At 39.2% G+C, this 26,898-nt stretch overlaps 1 protein-coding gene across 2 annotated transcripts in view; it reads left to right on the top strand.

Moving 5' to 3' along the window:
• Window positions 1-26,898, top strand: part of rab6ba (RAB6B, member RAS oncogene family a) — a 92,997-nt gene that overhangs the window by 16,043 nt on the left and 50,056 nt on the right. The gene's annotated exons all lie outside the window — the stretch shown is intronic.

Raw genomic sequence — 26,898 nt, 5'->3', positions numbered from 1 at the left:
TAGTGAGCTGCTTTTTAGCAGTGACCCATAAAAGAGAACTGCCTGCACCTCTTCTTTTTAAACTTGACTTTAGACAAAAACTTGGAACTGAAATTGAACTCATCACGTCAGAGAAGTTCAGTGATGGTTTGTGCGTGTGAGCTTATCCAGATTTTTTGATTGGGCACCTATTTTCTTTGAAAGCGACATGTTTTAGTGCAATCCATATTTGCGAGGTAAGTAGGTGGTTCTTTGATGTTATCTGGAATGCATTAGGTTTGTGTTTGCACTGCAATGTGGTCACATGCGTTTCTTCACCTTGGAAATGTAGTTTTATTGATCGGATCATGAAACATTTTGGAGCCCCTATTTATGTCTGCATTTAGTTCTTAGATCTGGATTATAATATAAACTGTAAGCAGGGTCATAAAGTAAAGATATTAATGACCTTTTCACAAAAGGTAACACTTTATTTCAATAGTTCACTTTAGACATTCTACTTTGCAACTACCAGTCATTAGAGTAGGAGACCGTCTGATAACACTTTATTTTTATGCTCCACAACAGACATTCTTCTTTCTAACTTTGCAAGTACATGTTAATTTATTCTACTAACCCTAACCCCTTATTCTAATAACTCTAACACTGGATAACCAGTCTACTGAGAATTAATTGGTATGTAGTTGCTAAGTTACTTATAGTTAGTAGAATGTCTCAAATGGACTATCAAAATCAAGTGTAACCTTACAAACTATTATAAATTTAGAGACAGGAGTTGTTTAAATTAGTGCCACATCCTAGCCTGGATGCCAGCTGAACTTAGCCCCGCCCACAACATTTGAGGTCGGGAAGTTCGGTCTGGACTTGATCCGTTGTGGAGCAACTATGCTCGAACCAGAGTTGTTCGGACCAATCATATTGTCAGGGCGGGCTTTATACGATGATGGACAGATGATCAACAGTAACTTAATCATCCACATCACCAAAGAGAGCTTGGGTTGAATTCGTTTACAACAAAGATGGCTGCCGCTAGAGAATTGAGATGTGTAGATTCCGCCATCGCGTCTGTTATAGAAGATATCGACAGCGCATTCATTTTAAAAGAGGAACAGAGAACCGCGATCAAGGCATTTGTCGATCGGAAAGATGAATGAAGAACATACGTCACTTACTCCGTTGCTCTGATTGGTGGTAGGTCTATCCAATTGAGTGCAGAGGCATTTTCTTTCCTGGTTCGGTTGAAACACGCCCCATAATCACAGCCCAATGGAACAGTATCAGACTCACATTCTGACTAGAACGACGTCAGGCTAGCCACATCCACAAGTGGGCTGTCTTTTAGCCCAGACTTTGCATAACTAATTAAAATGCTACCTGGGTGATTTCCATCTCAAACTAGGATCTGTGCGATGGCAGAAGTTGGCAGCCTTGTCTGTCAGTACTCTGAGGGTTTATGGTTCTCAGAGCAGCAGTCATTAGACACGTACACATGATTAATGTGAGGCATGACTCTGCTGCTTCTGCTGTCTGCTGATATTGACGGGCCTCTGACACCAATTACAGCTGAATAATTAGTTGGGATTTCTGTTACTCATAGCACAACTAGTGCGGATCGCATGAGGCCTGAACACAAGATGGTGATCATCCTGTGCTGGGTGTGTTTTGGACCAAATAAACCAGCTAAACACCAGATTGGCCAGACTGGGTGGCCACCTGGACCAGCTTAATCAAGCTAAGACCAGCAAACCATCTTACCCTGCTTGGCGGAAAAATAGCTTGAACCATCATAAGATGGTTTTTCCTGGTCAGGCTAGTCTGATTTGCTGATTTTTAGAGGGATTTTGGGCTCTTATCAGATGGTCACCAACTAAACAAGCTACAATATATATACATAAAAAAGTAATATGCACTGTAAAAAAAAAAATACATCCCCAAGTCAAAAATTTCTAGTGACTGGTTACATCTAAATTTTTCAATTAGTCTGACGTATTATTTCTCATTGAGCCAATGTTAACAGACTATTGCAACAAGAATTACACTTGGGCCAATTTAAAAATTTAGATGTGACCAGTCACTAGAGGAGAGGTTAGACATTTTTTACAGTGTGTGTATTATTTGCAGCCTGCTTAAATACATTAAATACGTGTTTGTACAATATTATAATAGTAATACACTATTGTAATGACAGCTGTGGATGCAAATAAAGATGAGAAACAGATTTAATTGTAGAATAGAGTAGGCTATTATGTGTATTAGCACCCTGCTTTGTGTGAATGTATTGAATTATGTTTGATTAGTATAATAATAGAAATGAGCCATAATAAATGTAAGTCTAATGTAGTCTAATATTACTATAATAATAATAATAAAAGTGCTAGAAACAACTATTCACAAGCAAATTATTTATGATTTGTTGACACAAACCATTTTAAAGTGGTACCCAATATGTATAATAAATGATACTCACTCTTAGTCAGTGAGTGTGGAAAGCTCGGAGTGTTCTGACTGACCTTCATCCACCTTGTTACCTAGATAATGAGCTGTAGGTGGTGTGCCCTGGTCAGAGAGCCGTCTGGCTGCAGACGGAAATGGGTTCAGCAGAGAAAGGGGAGCTCCGCTAGGGGCGAGAAGGCCAACGTTACACAAGGAAGCCATTTATAGGGTCTTGGCTGCAGGGCTAATTCTAACAGACGGAGCTTAGTTCAACAGCAATGAGTCTCTGCATTAAATAAACACAAACTAGACAAAGAATATAGAGTTAGAAAATCAGATAACAGGCAGGGAAGAGAGCTCAGAGAGAACGTATAAGAAACACATTCAAGTTGGTGGAAGAAGAAAAAAACAGTTGGAGACAGAGATGCAATATTCAGCACTGCTGCACTGAATGGTACATCACTTTCTATGACGCACGGTCTCCAGAGATATGGAGGAGGACCAGAATCTGTCCGCAGAGCATGGCGCAAGTTCCTTGTATAATTACCACCCTGTCTAGGATGTATCCTGTAATTTGATTCATGTCAAAAACCTGTCAGAAATGTTGCTGACGTCAGTTTGAGAAGAATGAGAAAGGACATTAACATTTTGAGTCTTATTATAAAGAAAGAAGGACAGAAAAATGCCTCTCATATCTAATCATTCTTGTCTCTTGCCCTTGGAATATGCCCTTTATAATATGACACACTCAGCGGGGTTGAGCTGTGCTCAGTTTAGGTGTTCTTTTGCTCAGACTTCTTACAGATCAGTTTGCCCATGTTTATTAAATGTGTTTCCACCTCTGCTGCCATATTAAAATAGCAAAGATCAATAATTCAGCTTCAGTGGGAGTATAAATTCTCCTCTCTTCTCTCACAACTCTCAAGTCTCTTTAAACACAAAGAAGGTAAACATTTGTTCATATCCGTTTAATGAGAGTGTTGTGTCTAAAGGATTGGCTTTTAGAACTGCCATTCAAGGAGGTCTATAAAACTGTAAACTCTTAAAACTGTAAAATCTTTCTAAAATAAGATAATTTCAATTCACCTCATGAGAGTTGCTCAGCTGTAGCACGCTCAAATCTAAGTTTAAGTTTATTGTCCTTTCGGAAATTCTTTTGTGTCTGTGGCACCCTTCAGTCATCACCAACACCAAATGACAAATACAAACAAACAGCAAAAAGTAACAAAAGTACCTTACAAAATACAACAGATATCAACAACATGCCTCTCGCAACAGCAAAGTCACTGCCATAGATGTAAAATGACAACTGTGATATCACAAGAATTTATTTAACAGAGCTATACTGGAGGATATAATATCTTTGTGCATGGGCAGTCAATAATAATTGTACCCTATACCTTCAACCAGATGGTAACAACTCATATGCCCCACAAAGAGGGTGTGATTCATCACGAAGAATTACATGGCTTTTCCTCACAACTTGAGATTCACAAAAAGTTGTCATACCAGATTGCTGTTTACCTGCAATCTTACTATCCATAATTATTAACAATCATATTTAATTTGTTCATATTTGCTACATACAGCGAGATACTTCTCAAGCAACAGAGCTACAAGTCAAAATACTTAAATTCTACAAATGTATTCAAACATATACAATGAATATGCAATATATAGTGCATATGTTTAGAAAAATGCTCCTCTCTAGACAAATTTTTTTCTAGCTAACTAGAAATCAACAACTAAAAGATGGATTTGGGGATTTAAGAAACAATATCGGTACATCAAAATTAAGATAAATTAAAATCGAGTAATCAATATTGACAAGCCTACTAGAGATTTATACATGTGAATAACTATGGTTGCAGACAGTCAACTTGTGTTCAATAGAGTAAACAGACCAGCTTTGCCCGTTCCAATATGCCGAATGGCTTACGTATATCGGCCCGTAGAAACAGCCGTTATGGTTATAGCATCTACGTTACAGTCTGGGCTAACTGCTTAGGCTAATCAGCAAGATCTTGACCCTATGATTTGTACAGCATGAGATTTGATTTGGGGGACTAAGTTCTATGTATTGTAATAGAAAATTCTCATTTTAGTTGTTAAGTTTAGTTTTACGGTCAGAACTTGGGTTTCATCATTTACAGTTGTAATCGAAATAATTCAACATCCATTGCTATTCAGGTTTATTGGCAAAATTTATAGACGTTCAGCTGCTTGCAATGAACAAATCAAACAAAAGTAATTGAAGTAGCTCAACACAACAAATGTTTCAAGTGGTTTCCCCAAATTAAACTGAAAATGCCACTTTTAATTACTTCTGCAGTCTCAAAGTTATTTTACCCCTTCATGGCAAGCATCTTAGAACACCCTTTTGCTGTTATGATCTGCTGCAAACGAGATGTTTAACCAGAAATCAGCTTCTGGCAGCGTTTCTGAGGAATCTTAGCCCATTCCTCATGAGCAATGGCCTCCAGTTTAGTAATATTTTTGGGTTTGTGTGCTGCAAGCTTTTTCAAATCCCACCAGAGATTGTACATCAAGTCAGGTGACTGTGATGGCCACTGTAGAATCTTCCAGGACTTTTTCTGCAACCAAGCCTTGGTGGAATTTGAGGTATGCTTGGGATCGTTGTCCTGTTGGAAGGTGAAGGTCCAATGACACCGAAGCTTCAGTTTTCTCATATGACGTTTTCTCATAGGATTTCCTGATACTTCAATGAATCCATCTTGCCTTCCACACGCTGCAGGTTTCCAGATGCAAAGCAGCCCCAGAGCATCACCGAGCACCCCCATGCTTAACTGTAGACAGAGTGATCTTTTCAGCATATGTTTCATTCTTCTTCCTCCAGACATACCGCTGATCCATAGGGCCGAAAAGTTCCAGTTTTGTTTCATCGCTCCATGGAACAGAATCCCAAAACTTCTGTGGCTTATTTATTTGTTTTTGAAAAAATTAGAGCTGACTTTTCTTGTGCTTTTGGGTCAGTAGTGGTGTATGTCTTGGAGTTCTGGCATGCGTTTATTATGCGCCTTAATGTGCAAGCTGAAACCTCAGTGCCTGATGCCACCAAGTCTTGCTGCAGGTCTTTTGCAGTCATTCAAAGGGTTTTTCTGAACCTGCTTTCTCAGAAATCTGTTTGCAGCCATTGATAGCCTCCATTTTCTGCTCCATCCAGGTAGTATAACCACTGTTCCTTTAACTTTGAACTTGCAAACTATGCTTCCAACGGTGTCTCTAGGAACATTTAGTGCCTTCGCTATCATGTTCCTTGTTTCTGAAGGGCGATGATATCTTCTTTTAACTTTTTGAACCATTCATTTGACTTAGCCAAATTTCTAACATGCAGTCAAACGTGACACTTAACAAACCTAGCCAGTTCAGATATTTCATGTGTTCTAGCTCAAGCACACCTGCTGCAGCTAATGAAGCCCTTGATTAGTTGCATCAGGTGTGCTTGCGACAACACCTGTTTTTCAGATTTGTGCTGTTGTGAGAATAATTTTGAATAATTTTGAAAACTGTAGAAGTCATTAAAAGTGGCATTTTTAGTTAAATTCGGGGAAACCACTTGAAACATTTGTTGTGTTGGGCTATTTTAATTACTTTTGTTTGATTTGTTCATTGCAAACAGCTGAAAGTCTGTACATTTCGCCAATAAATCTGATTTGCAATGGGGTTTGAATAATTTCGATTACATTTGTACACTTGTACAACAATGAAAGTTCTGTTCCAAACAGTGACACACTGACATGTGCTGGTTGTTGTTTGTGATGTAATATGCATGGTGTTGCCACTTTGCTTCAGCAGAGTGCCACTGGTGTCAGCAGGAAAGTTTCATGCTCACCTGATCTCATTGGACATGCTTCAAGGGTTAGACGTTTTTGAGTCTTTCAGTTTCCAGTCAGGCAGTCGCCGTGGTTGAAGAGAATCTAATTTAAACATTGAAACATTAAACCAGCCTCTCCTGGCTGACTGGCCTCAAATGGCAGACATATGACTCCCATCTTCTCTTTCAAGGCAATCACAACCCCCTCTGGAGTCATATATTTTAAATCCATTGTCACTACTTTGGTGTGTGTTTGTTGGTGTGCAGCACATTGACCTTATACCATGAAGCAAAACGCTTCATTACACTCTGCTAGTAGAGAGTGAATGGTTCAGCTGAGATTCATTTGTAGTTGAGTGAAGGGTCCTGATCTCTTTTTTTTAGCAAGAGGGAAAAATACAGTGTTTGCCCATTATAGAGGTCAATCAATGCCTGATGTCTATTGCTGACTGTACTGTAAAATGTGTACCCGTAATTTGAATGGCAGTGTACTGAAGTTGATGGAGATAACAGAAACAAATAACAGAAATAACACATACAAATAACATGTAATAAAAAAGACAAATAACAGAAGAGCATTAAGCATTACAAAAAATATATGCAAGTCATTCACAGTCACACCCTAATGACCTATGCATGCTTGTTGCTCTTAGGCCCCGTTTACATGATGGGAAAACGCAGATATTTCCCTGCGTTTTGGCCTGTCATTTACACGAAAACGCCGTTTTTATCCCAGAAAACGATTATTTTTAAAAACTCGGGCCAAAGTGGAGATTTCTGAAAACGCCGGTTATGTGTTGCCGTGTCAACTGGGAGAAACGGGGTTTTAGGTTCTCCAACGTCACATTATGCGCCAGAAAATGCTTACGTCATGTGAGCGCCCTATGTTTAGAGTTTGTTCCATACTGTCTATGAGTTTGTTTGGCTACTATTTGATCATGGATGCTGTTAAAGTGGTACTCATTTTTACTTTTGTGAAAACGCTTTTGGCCTGTTTGCATTTGCTTCGCTGTCTGTCCACACGAACGAACCTCGCGCCATGTCTATTGTTTTGAAAGGAACAGGAAGTCGCTCGTGCTATTCGTCGTTGTCGATTTTGAGGATTCTGATTGGCTTGCATGGCTTTATCCTTCTCCTTACACTGCCGCCCCTTTGTATTTATGCGGGTTGATGTAAACGGCAACTGTTATTGAAAACGATATTGTGTGCACGATGTTATTTTTGAAAACGGAGGGGGAGAAATATTCGTTTCTCTAAATACCCGGCTATGTGTAAATGTGGCCTTAGATGGTCTCCCACTCAGGGGTGCGTTTCCCAAAGCCAACTGGTTATAGTCTCCCACAATGGAAATTGCGATCATAGTTGGCCAACAATGCTTTTGGTAAACACACCCCTGGTCAGCAGGGTTGGTCAAAATTTTGAAAATAAGAATAGACTCCAATTTAATTCATTAGTTGAAATTTCACTTGATTTGTCCACTTCCCAAATTTAAATTGGACTTTAAACGACAGGAAATTTACTGGAAAAGTGTCTTTAATACATATAAATTCAACAAACTTTAAGATTTAAGAACTTTAAGAACATTCAAAGTTTGTCCTGACTTAACCAGACAAAATCTAGTCATCTTAGGGTGGTTTAAGATATTTTTTTCAGCAAAGATTCCAACAAGGCATCTTGACTAGATGAAAAAAAAAAAAAAAAAAAAAAAATTGTCATAGTTTACTCACCCTCATATTGTTTCAGGCCTCTCTGACATTCTTTCTCCTGCAGAACACAAAAGAAAATACTTTGAAGAATGTTGCTATAATAACCAGACAATTTTGGTGACCATTTTCTTCCATTGTGTGGGAAAAAAACTAAACAACAACAACAAAAAACAGAGACACTGAGACATTTCTCCGAATATCTTCTTTCATGATCCACAGAACAAATGAAATTGGAATGACATGAGGGTGAGTCAATGGTGACAGAATTTTTTTTGGGGGGGTGAACTGTCTCCTTAATGAGTTGGAATATAAATTGATTTGGCTACTTGAAATGGCATGTGTAGCTGATTTGCAATTTTGCAAACATAAATTTTTCTTGTTAAAAATTATATCTTTTTATAGTTATTAATTTTCATTTGAATTCTGCTTTGATTAAACTCAATTGTAATTCCTGTTTACTAAAACCAGCATGTCATTTTAGTCTGGTTTAATATGTTTTTTGCAACAGGGATTCCAGTAAGGCCTCTTTACAAGATTAACCGGCAAAATTTCCTTGGTCAACCAGCATCCATCCATTAATCCATTTTACAAACTGTTTGTCCTATGTTGGGTCACGGGAATGCTAAAGCCTCTCCCAGCTAATTGAACCATTGACAAGGAAACACACTTGGATGGATGGCTTGTCCATCACAGGGCTAACACACACAGGAATAACAGTTGCACTCAGCAAGGACTAAAAAAAAAGAGGTCTTCTCAGCAAGGACTAGCCATCTATAACAAACTCAAATTAGCAAGAGACTGTTAAACTTGTAAAACAATGTCTTGCTCTGGCATTAGGATTTTAGCTCTACATATTTTAGCTCTTAAATGCTGATCTTAGGCATAGAGAATCCTGCAACAATTACAATCCAGATACTGTCAAAGTACAAGTATTGACAACTACTGTATATAGTGATTTTCTTTTCTTTCATTTAAAACAAGAATTTTGTGAATTTGACAGGAGAGGGATCTTCTAAATATATGTTTTCAGGCTTCATTTGAGTTCTGAGAGGACTATTAAGGGGCATGGATGAAGATACTGCTTACTCATTCCTTTCATTCCTTTTGCAGAAAGAGGATTACATATAGTAGTCTTCCAAATCCTGCTCAACGATACCCTCACAGTACATCAAACGAACTTGAAAATCTGGGATTATTTCTGGGACAAAGGGAATGAGGTGATGGGACTAAAGTCCGGAAAGCAAGTAGTGGGTGGACATTTATTATTAGTTAGGAAGGAAACATAGCAAAGATACTTAGTCTGCTTAAATGCCACAGTTAAAATTGAATTGTGTAATTTCTGTGCCACAAGCATCACCAAATGCAATTGAATTCGTCAAATACTGACCCATCCAACAGACAGATATGACTATGTTGACTATGTTGGCCTGGTTGGGAATCATCCAACCAATATACAGTTGCTTCTATTTAAAAAAAAAACGTTTGACAATGGATGCTTATAAAAATTATATATTTTTGTATTCTAGAAGAATAGGAAACAGCTCATTGTATATGTATATTTGTTCTTGCCTGACTGGATGGTAAAGATAATTTCAGAAGAACATACTGTGAGCTTCCTGATTGCTGAGTTACAGTAATTATGCAAACATGACTTGCCTTTAAAAGCAAACTGCACTGCACTGCCGAATCCCAATCTCATGTCTTTTCTCTTCTTCATCTGAGGCTAATGAAGGTGAACAGGTGCACAATAGTTTCTCAGTTTCTGTGTGGCATAAAATAAACCTTTTGAAACTATACTTTTGAAATCAAATATATATAATTATACACGTGTATATAAATGTGTGTGTATATATATATATATATATATATATATATATATATATATATATATATATATATATACAGACCCTTTCCAAAAAATTTGAATATCATGAAAAAAAAAATGTATTTCCATAATTCCATTCAAAACGTTAAACTTCCATAGATTATAGATTCAGGGCCCACAACTTAAACGATTTCAAGTATTTAGTTGTTTATTTGTACATAATTTGGGCTTCCAGCTCATAAAACCCACGAAAACAGGATTTCAAAAAATTTGAATATTACATGAAATCACACAGTAATACCATGGTCATTGAACCAGGTTTTGGTTCTTTTGGCAGTGTGGGCAGGTGCAAATCCTGCTGGAAACTGAAGTCAGCATCTCCATAAAGCTTGTCTGCTGAAGTGCTCTGAAAATGTCCTGGTAGACGGCTGCGTTGAGTGGGCAGCACAGTGGACCAACACCAGCCGATAACATGGCTCCCCAAACCAAAACAGACTGTGGAAACTTCACACTGGACTTCAAGCATCTTGGATTGTGTGCCTCTCCATTCTACCTCCAGACTCTGGGACCTTGGTTTCCAAATGAGATGCAAAATTTGCTCTCATCAGAAAAGAGGACTTTGGTCCACTGTGCTTTATTAAATCCAGAGTCAACGCAGCCGTCTACCAGGACATTTTCAGAGCACTTCATGCTTCCTTCATTTTCCAGCAGGATTTGCACCTGCCCACACTGCCAAAATAATCAAAACCTGGTTCAATGACCATGGTATTACTGTGTAATTACTGTGTAAAATTTCATGTAATATTCAAATTTTTTGACATCCTGTTTTCATGGGTTTTATGAGCTGGAAGCCCAAATTATGTACAAATAAACAACTAAATTCTTGAAATCGTTTAAGTTGTGGGCCCTGAATCTATACTCTATGGAAGTTTAACGTTTTGAATGGAATTATGAAAATAAATAAACTTTTCCATGATATTCAAATTTTTTGGAAAGGGTCTGTATATAATTCTGACAACTCTTTTAAAGAAATATTGGCCCTGAAAGTTTGAGTTAGAATAGTTTACAATAGAACGATTATAAAAAGTGGACTAGTAAGTAGATGAGTTTACCTTTTCTGCTTGATGACGTTTAATGTCCCCAACAACCTCTGTGATCCCATTTAGCCAATTGTTAGTAAGGTTTCTAAAAACCACAAGGGGATATCACTGATGTATTTTGTGTTGTAGAATAAAACATGAAAATATCTTGAACTTGTGTTAACCACAGAGCTTATTTCAGGCATTTAACCAAAAACCCAATCAAAAAACCCTATTGACTTCAAGATGATGGAACCAGAAGTGCTAAAATGTTATTGAATGTTGTATTAAAGCAATCACGCAATTGTACTGTAATCAAATGACACATGCTGTCATTGCTAGTTGTAACATTCATATTAGTTATATTTAATTAACTATTGTAGGCATCTTTTGAACAAGAAAAATATAAGAACAATACTAAAATATGTTGCTATTTAATCAGCAATCAACTAGCAAAAACAAGTTAGACTTGGCTTTGCAAGTTAGAGAAACAGCAAATTAAAAAGAATTACACTTTTTTTGTTGGAGCATAAATTTACCATGTTTTATCTGCACATTCACACTTCTCAAGCCACCGCCAGACAGAACAAACATCCATATCTACTATCTCTACTGCCATCCCACTTTCACCCCCTCTGCTTCCCTCAGCTCCATCACTCTTTTCTTTCTCAGCTCTCCTGTTCTCTGTCTCTAATGAATTTTTGATGCTGTATGTTTCTTTCCGGTGGGTTGGGCTCACGTCCCAGTGTCGTGTGGAGGAGGCAGGGCCAAGATGGCCACCCGGCTGTCGTTTATTTTTATCCTTCTTTACGCAAGTGGGAAACAGTCCTAGGGCGTGGTGCAGGACTCTGATTGGCTCTCAGTCTCAGTGGGATTGCATGATGGCAATGCCCCAGAGGGTAAGGCAGGAGCCATTTTCTTTGGCACGCTGTAGTGAGGGATCACTGCTGAGAGATATCATTGTTTTGGAGATGGTAAGAACCACCTTCAGAGAGAACGTGCATCTGTTTATTCTGGACTGGCCAAATCAGCTTCAAATGCCTTTTCATCATAAACCAGTTTGCAGAGTCATTACGGCTCTGTTCATTTTTTGGCCAATGATATTATTGAAAATGTAATGATGTTTATGAATTAATAATTCATGATTTTTGTAAAAAAAAAAATTATACAAATAAAAATACTTATTGGAAAAATAATGTTTAAGATATGCACGCATATAAGGAAATACGTTAAGTTTTACTTGATGGTTGCACCATATGACATTTTTAGAGACATTATTAACAAAAAAGTGTAAAAGTTCTTAAAAACCATACGAAACTAAGATTAATACAAAGAGTACACTTTGAAGAGATATATTTTTTTTTTTATTACTCTTATTTGTAATTGACCCTCATCCAGTCTATGTTTACATTGTGTCCGTTCACACATGATTCATGATCCAGGTAAAGCTGGAGCTCTGACCTCTTTGTAGATCAATATACTTCAAAACAGATGTAAATTTTTTGTGTTATAGAAAAAAGGCCAAGTTGATAAGAACAATATCCAGTTCAGTATGATACAGTTAAAAGTCACATAAGAAAAAAGGTAAAGCTGAATTTTTTTTTTTTTCATTCATGAATAAAAAAAATTAAACCCATCCTCTTGGGTGCCCTTATGCGCAGAATCTTTTTAATTAGCTTCTCCAATTACCTTTACCATTTATTCATCTGCTGGCTAAGTAATAGCTACAGAAAACCTTCCCTAATGTAATAGCCTAAAATAAAACTTATTGGGTTTTTCTCCAGCAGGCCATAGTAAAAAATGTGTGGGCTGATGCTGTTCAGCCTGTCACCTACACTATACAACCTAAAACTCGGAAGAAATAACCCAGACTCAAGCTTTTTATTAGTCAATAACCATGCTGTAACGGTCACCAGCTGGAGTGCCCTTGAAAGCCACCAGAGGGCACTCCACACCAGACTATCATGATTCACTCACAACTACACTTCCCATAATTCACTGCCCGGACTCATCATCCCTGATTATCGCATTCACCTGTGTCTCATTATATTGTTTAGTTCACCCTATATAAGCCTGGTTCACCTCATTATCATTGTGAAGTTTTGTATGTTGTTGCACTGCACTTCTGAGCATTTTCCCTGGTTTTCATGTCTCTTGGTTTTTGGATTTCTTGCCTGTTCCCTGGATTACTCTCTCGCCTCTGACCCCTGCCTGTTTTGTTTTGTTTGTTTGTTTGTTTGTTTGTTTGGACTGTCTACCTGTGTTTTGACCCTTTGCCTGTTTATTGGATTTCGTCTTTGGATTACCCCTTAATAAAGCTGCATTTGGATCCTCAACCTTCGTGTCTCGGAGCAGTTCGTGACAGAAAACTTCGCCTAACCAAGATCCAGCAGCGACGACCAACCATGAATCCAGGAGCACAGATTATGCGTCTCCGTCAGGGAGACCGGCCCATAGAGGAATACGTCATGGACTTCTTGGAGCTGGCTCGCTTGACCGGTATGGATGAACAATGCCTTATGATCTTTTTTCGGGGAGGACTATCTGAACCGCTAAGTTCATTCATGCCCTTGCATGATCCTCATGGGACTTTAGAGCACTATATGGACCTGGCCCTTTTGTTGAGCGGCTCATCGTTTACTGTGGGGGTGGTAGAGAAGGAGCTCCGTGAACCAGCAGTATCCCCTCAGCCTGATCTTCACGTCATGCCCGCCCAGCCTGAGAATCTTCACGTCACGCCAACCATAAAGCCTGCCACCGGATCGGTCTATGGGCGTCCAGGACTTATTTCCAAATTGACAGATCCACCGCTGATATCAGCACGTACTGCTAAGAGGGCCGCCCGAACAGAGTCTCGTTCCGCCGAGACCACCGTCCCAGGGTCTCGTCTTGCCGCGACCACCGTTCCAGGGCCATATCCTAAGATGGCCACCGTTCCTGAATCTCTTCACGTCAGCCCTGCCGAGCCTGAGCTTCTCCACGTCAGTCCTGCCGAGCCAGAGCCAGAGCTTCACGTCAGTCCTGCCGAGCCAGAGCCAGAGCTTCACGTCAGTCCTGCCGAGCCAGAGCCAGAGCTTCACGTCAGTCCTGCCGAGCCAGAGCCAGAGCTTCACGTCAGTCCTGCCGAGCCAGAGCCAGAGCTTCACGTCAGTCCTGCCGAGCCAGAGCCAGAGCTTCACGTCAGTCCTGCCGAGCCAGAGCCAGAGCTTCGCGTCAGTCCTGCCGAGCCAGAGCCAGAGCTTCGCGTCACTTCTGCCGATCCAGAGACTGTTCGCGTCACTTCTGCCGATCCAGAGACTGTTCGCGTCACTTCTGCCGATCCAGAGACTGTTCGCGTCACTTCTGCCGATCCAGAGACTGTTTACGTCACTTCTGCCGATCCAGAGACTGTTCACGTCACGCCCGCCGAGCCGGTGTCTTCGGACAAGATGGCCGACTCCTCGCCTGTGTCTTCGGACAAGATGGCCGACTCCTCGCCTGTGTCTTCGGACAAGATGGCCGACTCCACGCCTGTGTCTTCGGACAAGATGGCCGACTCCACGCCTGTGTCTTCGGACAAGATGGCCACCGCATCCTCTGAGCCTGTGTCTGTTCCTGAGCCTGAGCCGGTGTCTGTCCCTGTCCCTGAGCCGTTGTCTGTCCCTGAGCCGTTGTCTGTCCCTGAGCCGTTGTCTGTCCCTGAGCCGTTGTCTGTCCCTGAGCCATGGCCGCCTGAAGGGTCGTCTCCTCCCTGGCCGCCTGAAAGGTCATCTCCTCCCTGGCTTCCTGAACCGTCTGCTCCGCCCTGGCCGCCTGAAGGTTCGTCTCCTCCCTGGCCGCCTGAAGGTTCGTCTCCTCCCTGGCCTCCTGAAGGTTCGTCTCCTCCCTGGCCGCCTGAAGGGTCGTCTCCTCCTGATCCGCCCTGGTCGCCTGCACAGCCTGATCCGCCCTGGTCGCCTGCACAGCCTGATCCGCCCTGGTCGCCTGCACAGCCTGATCCGCCCTGGCCTCCCGTCTTGCCGCAGTCTCCAGGTCGTTATCCGCTCCACGGGCCTGGCCCACCATCCCGCCCCCGGGTCCGCCTCCGCTCCACCTCCCTCCTGGACAAGTTTAGAGCGTCTGGAAGCCGCTCCTTTGAGGGGGGGCTATGTAACGGTCACCAGCTGGAGTGCCCTTGAAAGCCACCAGAGGGCACTCCACACCAGACTATCATGATTCACTCACAACTACACTTCCCATAATTCACTGCCCGGACTCATCATCCCTGATTATCGCATTCACCTGTGTCTCATTATATTGTTTAGTTCACCCTATATAAGCCTGGTTCACCTCATTATCATTGCGAAGTTTTGTATGTTGTTGCACTGCACTTCTGAGCATTTTCCCTGGTTTTCATGTCTCTTGGTTTTTGGATTTCTTGCCTGTTCCCTGGATTACTCTCTCGCCTCTGACCCCTGCCTGTTTTGTTTTTGTTTGTTTGTTTGTTTGGACTGTCTACCTGTGTTTTGACCCTTTGCCTGTTTATTGGATTTCGTCTTTGGATTACCCCTTAATAAAGCTGCATTTGGATCCTCAACCTTCGTGTCTCGGAGCAGTTCGTGACACATGCTTTAATTAGGCACATTCCTTAGTTTTCTAGCTTATTGCAATTTGAATCATAGACGTAAAAGGGCCAATGACATGACACTCTTTTTGTCTAATAATGTATTCAAAAATGCTTTAAATTGCATTGTTCATTGTTCATTCTTAGGTCTTATTTTTAGAAAAAGTCATGCAACCAACATATAGGAATAAAGAAAAAAAAAAGAAAAAAACATAACAGGAAAGCTACAGATCCCCATGACTGTCAAGTCTCTTTAAATTTCAGATTTATTATGACAGGGCAAGGTTGGCTGAGGTAGTAAAATGTCATGTGGTGTGACTCCCCCAAACATAATGAAATTTATACATGAGTAATTCATGATATTAATAAAACATGATAATTATAATCATAAAAAAGTTTTAACTTTACCTTTTGTAATAATAATAATTAAAGGCACACTATGCAAGATTTGTACCTTAATATAACAGCTTCGAAATCATTTCGATGGTAAACGAACTCGTGGGGCGAATCATCCCGATAGCAAAGCAGGGGAGAGGGAGAACGCAGCTGGCAAAACCAGCAATGCAGGTTTGAGTGGTGGTGCCCCGCCAAATCTCGCGAGAATCACGACTTGCTTTACGGCACGACGTCACATAAATCAACAACCTATGAAGCACGCATTTCAGATGTGAATCATGGCAGAACGATGAAGAAAACGAAGAAAGCGCGGTCGGAAGAGTGCAGAGACAGCTCTGCGTGAGTGGTATTTACAACAGTAACGTTAAATACAAGTACTCCACAGCGACTCTAGGGGTCGCTGTTTGAGAAAAACGGAAACTGCATAGTGTGCCTTTAAAATTTGTATAGTGCACTCACAAATATTCAACATTTAAAGAATTATGTTAATACTTTTACTTGATATTTATTGGAGTCATTCAATTTAAACTTTTTTATGAATTTTTTTTGTTTGTTTTAGGTGTGACTATTTTTCGAAACCATATAACCAGTAGGAATGCATATATATATTTAAAAAAAACTTGGCACAGATTTTCATTTTCTTTATTTTATACACTTATTTTTCATTGACCCAAAAACATCATTACAGTACAGCTCATAAAGTGTTTTTTTCCCTCCCCACACAGTGTATATCTGTGTTCTCCCTGTGTGGCTGCTTATCCAGAAGGTGTAAGTTTGACCTTTAGCATGTGGTTTCTGTTCCTTTCCATCTCCTCATTCGAGCAGCAGTGAGCAAGCCTTTAATCTGGCAGTCTAGAGGTGTGTGGGCTCTGCAGGTTAAGATGCCGAGTAACAGCTTTTTAGGGGCAGCAGATGTTCCTGTACTGGTTTTAATTGGGCCTCATGATGGCAACCCTCACCACAGTGCCTTTGAACGGACAGATAGGGGGCACCACTGATTAAAGGAGAAACCTGTTAATTGCTCAATTGTGTGACTTCGAGCACAGCACTTATGCATATGAAGCTGTCTATGACATCACTGTATAATTGATGGCTAGTGACCTCCCAGGGAGTGTTTGGCTCAGTGCATTCAGCAGAAGCTTCTCATAGTGGCCATTAAATTACTTTTTTGTTGTTATAGCATACAAAGGACATTCTGCTAACCTGAATTTGAAAGCGTACACACATTATAATTATGGTTGAGATAAGAAGCTCTCCCGCAAATAGATGAGCTTTTGCATTACAAAAAAATGGTACCTCTAGAGAGGTTTTAGATCAAGGTAATTACTGCACCTCGTATTGTTGCTAAAGCTGGCTTGTAACATAAGCAAATTAGAAGTCTATCCACTGGTCTTTATGGTTGACGTTTAACAGCGGGGGATTAGAAGAGTGTGCCATTGTGAATACCAACAAATCACAATAAACAAAGCCTGGCCTCATCGTGGCAACACCCAAGCCTAATTAATAGAGTTCCAAGGGAGATACATTTGCATATGCAAATTTCATGACCATGTTAGGAAGCATTCGATGCGAGCGGCTTTGATGTTGATTTATCGATGGTTCTTTACAACTAAGGTTTTGTACATAGCAGGGCTAGATCAGCCAGTGACTGGGGCTTCTACTCAGTCTCATGTAGGGGCTGGTATCCAGGGAGAAGTGTTCAAAGGGCCGCTCTTTGTTCTCAGTGTCTGAGGGAGACCAGCGTACCTCTCCACATTAATTAGAGTTTAATGGCAATCGATAGGTCTCAGGCCCTGAAGAAAAAAAATATTGATTTGTTCAAATGTCAAGATGAAACAGTTTTGCGCAAAAGGTGGGTGGAAGCTGGGCTGAATATGGATCATGGGGTGCTAAGGTTAGATGGTTTTTAGAGTACATCAATCCGGAGGCCTTCATGTAAAAACACATGTGCTAGCAGAAAACAAACTGAATTTAATGTATATGTACACTCACACAACACAAAGTAAGGAATCTGTTTAGTAGAAGTTGTCTCTGTGCAAATATTTACATACGAATGCATGTTAAATGACAAAACTGATGTCATCTGAATCAGCAGGATTTCACATTTTGTTTAATGTGATTATATTACATTTACCTAAAAGTTTAAAAGGGAGATAGTTTAAGTGTGATATTGAAATTGGTATTAAGAATTGTGAAACTTCAATGGTATTTAACATGTTGGTATGGTTACAGCCTTATTTTAACAAAAACATCTGTTGCGATTTTCAAGAAATAACATTATTCGTCTAATCATGATATATGCAAAATGCAATTTTTTCCAAAACGTGATAAAACATACATAACAAGCATAAAACAAAGGCATGACGAGGCATGGAACTCAAAACAAGGACATAAACTTACATGACATTACAGGAAACATTCAATGCTCAACAAAGACACAGGGCAAACATGAGGGCTAAATACACAAGACTAATGACAAGACAAGGGACACCTGTGAACAATTAAACAATGACCCAATGACAACATGACACAGACAAGGAAACACATGGCAGGATCACATGATTAGAACAGGGGATCACATGACAGACAAGAACAAGGAACAAGAAACAAAACCCACAATGTGACATAGCCCCCCCTCTATGGGCGGCTCCCGACACCCATCAAAACCAAAAACACAATAGTTCAGGAGGGTGGTGGAGTGGAGGCGGTCTTGGGGGAGGGATGTAGGGCCAGGCTCGTGCAGGGGAATGGGACCAGGACATGGCGGGCCTGGGCCATTGGGTGTGGGCGGACCTGGGCCGTGGAGCAAGCCAGGGCGGTACCGGCATAGCAATGGTCCAGGGCGGCGTCAACAGTTCAGGGAAGCAGGGCGGAGTAGGCGACCAGGGCGGGGCAGGCTGTGCAGGGGGCTAGGGAGGCGCCGACAGTTCAGAGGGCCAGGGAGGCACGGCAATAAGCCTTAATCAGGTACCTACTGCCCCTCCCCAAAATTTTCTTGGGACGAGACTCTGGCGTGGCAGCGGCCATCTCGGGACGAGAGTCGGGAACGGCGGTGGCCATCTCGGGACGAGACTCGGGAACGGCGGCGGCCATCTCGGGACGAGACTCTGGCGTGGCGGCCATCTCGTTGGCCATCTTGTCCGAAGACACAGGCGTAGACACAGGTGTAAAGGCTGCCATCTTGTCCTAAGACAAAGGCATAGAGTCCTGTCCTGCCGAGCCTGCGGCCATCTTGGCCAGAGACGAACTCTCAGGCGTGACAGCCAACTTGGGTGAGAGCTCGCTGGCTGGAGCCGATGTGTGTGCTGCCCACACACACAAAATAGCTGTGGTGACTATCATGAGTGCTGTATCATCTGGAACGGTCTCAGGTGCAGCAGCCACCTTGTCCAAAGACACAGGCACGGCTGACCTGGTGTGAACAGTCTCTGGCTTGGCAGGCACGACGTGAAGCGACTCAGGCTCGGCAGCGGCCATGACAGGTTGAAGCTCTGGCGTGAATGCGCTGGCGAGCAGTGTGAGCACTGGAGTTGGCAACATTAGAGTGGGCATGACGTGAACTGTCTCAGGCTTAGAGGATACTGTGAGCTTGCGGGGCTCCTCATCCGCAAAGCGCACAGTAAATGACTAGCCACTCAATAAAAGTGCAGTCAATGTATTGAGCCAGAGTGTAGTGAGGGGTATTGCCAGGCATGCAGTAATAAATACAATCATCCAGTCCATGGCAAAACATGTCAAACCCAAAACCCAAAGTTACAGGACATAAGAAAAAACATTCAATACTCAACAAAGACACAGGGCAAACATGAGGGCTAAATGTTCACTTCAGTTTGTTCACTTTAAAGTTTCAGTGGAAAAAACTAAACATTTAAGCGCCAAAATACGCACAGGGAAAGCGAGGATCCGCTTTCCGCATCAGAAAAACATGTCAAATGAAAAATATCAGACTTTTTCAAACAGACTTTTTGAACACCAATGCTGACAGCACACCTGCTAATAAGAAAGCAGCAGCCTGGAAAGCAGGCTCCAATCGTGTGTCAGCATGAGAGAGTAAACGACAGAGACACCGAAGATCATCTTTCCTTGTCAATAAATGAACACCCAAGTAAAAGTGCAGAAAGTCTATTACACACAATGTGGATAAACTAAAACATGTAAACATGTCAGCTTTGTTTTCAATTCTTGTTTTCATCAATATTGAAATGGATTCTAAAACGCATGAACTTCACATTATTTGTAACGCAACTGCCATCCAATGATCACAAGCTTTGTGCTTTGTTACTTTTAACGTTTGTTACTTTTGATAAACAGCATCCAAATTCTGTCAATTTGATCACAAGATTTAAACAATAAATGTGGTTTTGTGGCTCTTTAATGTGGCATGACAGATCGCTGTAGTTCAAGCGGCATGTGAACCGATCACCTCTACCTCTTTACTTTTAGTTACAGCACAAAGTAAACCTGAATCAACTTTAGAATGAATGTTGAAAGATACAGTACAACTTACCAAAAATTAATCATGGCTCATGTCAATCAGTGTTTTAAACGCGGAAAGCTTGAAAAACAGCTTGAGAACAATGTCACGTAACATCACATTTAATGTCCATAAACTCTAGAAAACTGAACTCTAGAGAGGAGCATTATAATAAACGCACTATATTACAAATTCATTATATTTTTACTTAATCTGTTGTCTACATGATTAGAAAGAATGGAAGGAGCTAAAAATTCAACACTGCCGATATGATTGCATGTCAAGAGCTGCTTTTCACCAATTTTACCTCTCAGACATTACTAATGAAGAAAAATGGACTGGATGTGTGCAAGACATATGACAAGGATGCATGGAGGAGGAGGCAAAACCACTTGCAAGGGAAACTCTTATGGTCCATGATGCTGGCTCAGATTCTGTTTAAATAACAATTCTTTGTGACTGTATAGTTCTCAAGTTGGAAAAGATGTTCAGTTCCCACTTTATCAGGCCTCATACCCTGTGCCTTTTACTACAGAATCTAGCTAATGGCCCTCTAATTGTTCTCCATGTGTTTTTATGCCCCTCAGTCTGTGCTGAGTGTGATGAATCAGATACTTTGCTGTAAAACACGAGATTCCCTGGGAATCTAATGAAAAACAGTGAATAGCAGATGGACAGAGATGCATTAAGGGGAGCTGTGCAGGTGTGCAGATAGATCAGCAACATTACTGTTTGTTTGCTTTCTACTGCACTTCTTGCGTCCCTTGTCTCTGTATGTAGTTTGAATTCATTACATACCGGAAATGTGATGGCTTGAGCAATGATTAGGGCCCTATGATTATGGACAGGAAACTGATGGACAGAATCATGGAAATCAGTCATAAAAAATGGAATTCACTGTATAATGAAGAATGCCACAGAATTTGGGCTAATATATCAAATTGGTGGTAGAATTACTCAAAAACAAATTGTAATATGGACAAGTGTCTGTGATTTAACTGCTAAAATAAATATGAAGTCTGCATGTTCTCTGACAGCTCACTACAACATAAAATAAAAGTTTGGTTTGGTTAAATTACCATTGTATAGTAAAATGTATACTTCTAAAACTAATAAAATAATAATATTATTAATATACAATAATAATAATAATAATTTAGTAAAACATTATTTGTGTGGAATAACAGATTTTTTTTCATTCAATTATTCAGTAAACCTGTTGTTTTTCAAATAAATAAAAATAAAAGATTTCACAGAGCCCTACATGAGCCCTGTATTTTAATGCTGCTGAATAGTGTATGCTAATTATCAGAGGCACTAATTACAGTTAAATGATTCCTGCATGATAAGATACAAAAACTAGCCTAAAATGAAGTTCATTAGCTGAAATGAGATGCTTTCATTATTGAAATTGCTGATAGATTGTCTGTGGCATTTCACATAGTTCTTCGGAGTGTTTCTGTCCTGAAACTTGGTTTGACAACTTTAAGTACTGAGGATTTTATCAGCATACATGAGTGGATTTGTCATGAATATATAATAGTGATGAAATAAAACTGTTTTAAATTCAGTTCTTGGAGTTCATGGTGTGTCTGCTAACATTTATCAGGCAGCGCCTCGAGTATGTTTTAAAGAGATATCAAAGACCCGAATCTCTGTACCAGAAGACTCTGCTGTCGGTTGCGTCCATGTTTTATCAGTATATTTCTTTAATAAGATTTGGATTTAAAATTATTTCTCAGGGTGGGCTTATTTTTCAAGTCAATTTCAGTGTAAGCATTCCTTATAGTCTAGGCTAAAAGGAAAGCTATTGGAGTGTTATTTCCACTGTTATTGCCCAAGAAATAATATTCATTAAGCACACATAGATCTTTTATGGCACATTGTCACTATATTTATTATACAGTGCTTAGTTGTCAATACCTGCCATTACATTGCCTAGTTTTTTAGTTTTTGGAGATCTCCATGTCGCTTCAAACATGCATGGCTTTCATTCTTATGCTGAACAAAAAATAACCCAGATATTTAAAAAAATGTGTCTGTCTTTTTTTTATAGTTCACAATTTCTATCTTACTTTAGATCGGTCGTGGGCCCTGTGTCTCGTCTGTTTTCCCGTTGACGGCAACATTGCCCAGCAACATTGCTCAAAAAGTTGCCCTGTGTATCATCAGCTTTAGACTTATTTATAATGAAAAATATCATACAAATATAACAGGTCATTGTGTCACTTGAGGTGAGTTAGTCTGTTTCTCTTAAACTCCACCTATCACAAAAATGTCTAGAGACATTGTGGTGTGTCTATGCAATTAATATTTTGCACGTGTCATCACAAGGAATTCTGGAGAGAAAAAAATGCATTCCAGATATGGGTAAAAGTTGTTAGAACACTAATGTTGCACAACATTTTCTTTAGTAGATTTAGATATTTATCAGGACTAAAATTAGATGCCCACCACTCTATCTATTAGTAACAGAGCTTGAGCTGTTCGTTTTGGTGGATTCTAAAGGAGAAAGATTGCAGAATGGAAAAGATTATTTGCTATAAACTGATGTCTGTACACTATTGTTCAAAAGTTTGGGGTCAGCAAGATTTTTTTTTTAAATGTTAATAAATGAATACACTTTTTCAGCAAGAATTCATTACATTTATCAAAAGTGACAGTAAAGACTTGCTATTAAAAAATCTATTTCAAATAAATACATTCTTTTGAACTTTCTATTCATCAAAAAAATCCTAAATAATTTAGCTCAGTTTCACAGAAATATGAAACGGCACAAAAACAATAAGAAATGTTCTTTGAGCATCAAATCAGCATATTAGCATGATATCTGAGGATCATGTGACACTAAAGAATGGACACTAAAGACAAGACAAGACAAGACAAGACATTAAAGACAAAAAAAAAATAGTTGTATTGAGATTGAGGATTGAGGATTTCTATAGGATTGAGAATCCTAGAGAACAAATAAATGTCCAATATTTCAACTCACATTTGCTGTTTTAGCAAAGCAAATCTTAAGTGGATGTTTTATTCCCACTGGTCTCACTGCAGTTGGAGCTGATGGTTGTCCCTTATTTGTTTTTTGTTTTTTTCTTTCTTTTTAAATTTTTGGGTGAACTATCCAACGATCGTTTCGTTTCGTGAAAGCTTTCACACTTGTGTTTGATTTCATTTCTTAAGGCGATGATACACAGGGCTACTTTTTGAGCATTATTGCTGGGCAATCTTGCCGAGCGATTGTTTCTTGGGCACTTTCCCATTGAAAATGGGCAATACATTTCTATCTGGATACTTTAGATCGGTCGTGGGCCCTGTGTCTCGTCTGTTTTCCCGTTGACGGCAACATTGCCCAGCAACATGGCTCAAAAAGTTGCCCTGTGTATCATCAGCTTTAGACTTATTTATAATGAAAAATATCATACAAATATAACAGGTCATTGTGTCACTTGAGGTGAGTTAGTCTGTTTCTCTTAAACTCCACCTATCACAAAAATGTCTAGAGACATTGTGGTGTGGCTATGCAATTAATATTTTGTACGTACCATCACAAGGAGTTCTGGAGAGAAAAAAATGCATTCCAGATATGGGTAAAAGTTGTTGGAAGACTAATGTTGCACAAAATTTTCTTTAGTAGATTTAGTAGATTTTTTTTATTTTATTTTTTATCACACATCACTTATATCAGCGAGAGTCAGAATATCTTTCTCACAGTTTGACTTATAATGTTGTATTTTATTGCAGTTGCCAAAGCCATTTTTTTACTTACATTTTGCTCGTCAAGTGTTTATTTTAGACATTGCATGTGTATGCAACATATAATATAAATTCAATTAATTTACTTATTCATTTCTCAATTAATAATCATGGTTTCAAAATGTGTGAGAACATACTGGGGTGGTCTGATTCTGCTTTATTTTTGTGTAAATAAAATGCAGCATCAGAGCAGCCTTAGACTTTGCAGTTGCCATAACGGAGTATATTTTATTACACAATTATTTATAATGTGTTATTTGTAATGTTTTATCATTTAACATTTTCATTGATTTCATACATCTATATTTAATATTTAAAACATAAATTTTGTATAATTCATTTCTCATTATTTCTTCAAGTGTGCATCTACCATTTATTATTTTGCATTTGTTTCAGTTACTGTATTTTATAAAAAATACAGTAAAAACAGAAAATATTTTGACATTATTACAATAAAAAAACTGTTTTCTATTTTAATATATTTTAGAATGTCATTTATTCCTGTGATCAAAGCTTTATTTTCAGCATCATTAATCCAGTCTTCAGTGTCACATGACCCTTTAGAAATTATTCTAATATGCTGATTTAGTGTTCAAGAAACATTTATTGTGATGATCAATGTTGAAAACAGTCATGCTGCTTCTTATTTTTTGTGGAAACTGTAATACATTTATTTTTTTATTTTTTTTAAGGATTCTTTGATGAATAGAAAGTTTAAAAGAACAGCATTGGTTTGAAATATAAATCTTTTTCAACAGTGTAAAGCTTTTTATTGTCACTTTTGACCAATTTAATCCTAAAAGAAAGTATTAATTTCTTTTTTAAAAATCGTACTGTTCCTGAACTTTTAAACGGTAGTGTAATTTCTGTGTAAATGTATGTACTGTATGAGGCACTCTGTGATTGATCAGTCTGTGTAATGTACCTTTAGTGGTATATATGTGGTGTTTCATTTAAAACAAAATTAAATGTCTAATCTATTCTATCTGTAGCTTCTCCCATTAATCTGCCATCCTATCCTTACATTTTTCAACATACTTTGGTTATTTAAGTCTCTTCCTTCCCGTTTCCTTATCCTGTATCCATTATCTGATTGTGCATCTAATGGGCGCTCTTAGTGGAGTCAAAGCACCAAATCCAATCTATCACAGTAAAGGCTAAGCACTAAGCCCTGTGTCCAGCTATTGCTTTGGTGTCTGGCATAAGTTATTAACTGAAACATGTTGGATGCCCTCTGCTCAACTAAATGACATGATATTAAATATTTATCAGGACTAAAATTAGATGCCCACCACTCTATCTATTAGTAACAGAGCTTGAGCTGTTCGTTTTGGTGGATTCTAAAGGAGAAAGATTGCAGAATGGAAAAGATTATTTGCTATAAACTGATGTCTGTACACTACTGTTCAAAAGTTTGGGGTCAGCAAGATTTTTTTTTTAAATGTTAATAAATGAATACACTTTTTCAGCAAGAATTCATTACATTTATCAAAAGTGACAGTAAAGACTTGCTATTAAAAAATCTATTTCAAATAAATACAGTTATTTTGAACTTTCTATTCATCAAAAAAATCCTAAATAATTGAGCTCAGTTTCACAAAAATATGAAAACGGCACAAAACCAATAAGAAATGTTCTTTGAGCATCAAATCAGCATATTAGAATGATATCTGAGGATCATGTGACACTAAAGAATGGACACTAAAGACAAGACAAGACAAGACATTAAAGACAAGAGATTGGAGATTGAGGATTTCTATAGGATTGAGAATCCTAGAGAAAAAATAAATGTCCAATATTTCAACTCACATTTGCTGTTTTAGCAAAGCAAATCTAAGTGGATGTTTTATTCCCACTGGTCTCACTGCATTTGGAGCTGATGGTTTATGTATGTGACGTTGTGCTTTAGCGGCTGCCTCTCAGCGTCGGCTATAGCAGGGATGGCTGGCTATCTTCCATCCAACGGTTTAGTGTGCTCTCAATAATTATGGTTTGTTAAATGAGGAGGGAAAGGGGCATTGCCCAAACCATAATTCAGTATTTACTCAAAAGCATTAGATAAAGCCTTATGAGCCCCATTAATTTAGATCCTCCTCTCTTTTAAATGGGACAGATCAGTGTCTTAGGGAGAATTAGCATTTAAATGACTTGTGACCTGCAGCCTCCAGTCTACTTGCTGCAAAGACTTCTCAGCCATGAGAAATCCTGCTCTCTCCTTTATTTGATCTGTAGTTCAGACTCAGAGTTATTTTCTGTGTTTGGATGTGGGTAAATTCATCCTTTTATCTACTCAGGTATATTTTCTTGTGTTTTTCTCTTGCTTCTCAGGGGAATCTCAGGTCAGCAGGGCAGATGAAGTTGTGCTGATGTTTTTATTGCAGTCTGAGTTTAGGTTCTGTGATGCTGTTACTTGGATATTTTAAACCGTTTTCTACCCTAGAATTAATAAACCTACCCCAATAGAAGTAAAAATCTAAATAATCTACCTTTTTAATAAAAAATGTATTGCTTGGGGCTTCAAAAAAAGAATGAGGATATTACATTCATTTTATGTAGATGTGAAAATAAAACACTGTTATGTGGTGCCCTGGAAAATGTAGCAATTTCAATGTCTCACATGACAGTCGATGACAAATCGAGTCTATTCTTACACAAAAGAAATCCTTTTTAATCTTTCAAATCTAAGACTGAGATGGTTTAGGATGGTAACTCTGCCCTAGTCCTAATGCAATGATTTTCAATGGTTCCATAAATTCACTGACGACCTTCTGGATAAGTCTCCTATTGAATGATTAGATCTCTTGGCAGAGGTTTCAATTAGCACAGTTGGCAG

This window comes from Leuciscus leuciscus (genome assembly GCF_965113295.1).
Source record: "Leuciscus leuciscus genome assembly, chromosome: 14".
Classification (NCBI taxonomy): Eukaryota; Metazoa; Chordata; class Actinopteri; order Cypriniformes; family Leuciscidae; genus Leuciscus; species Leuciscus leuciscus.
Note: the sequence above shows the minus strand (reverse complement) of the source record. Positions and strands in the feature narration are given on the sequence as shown.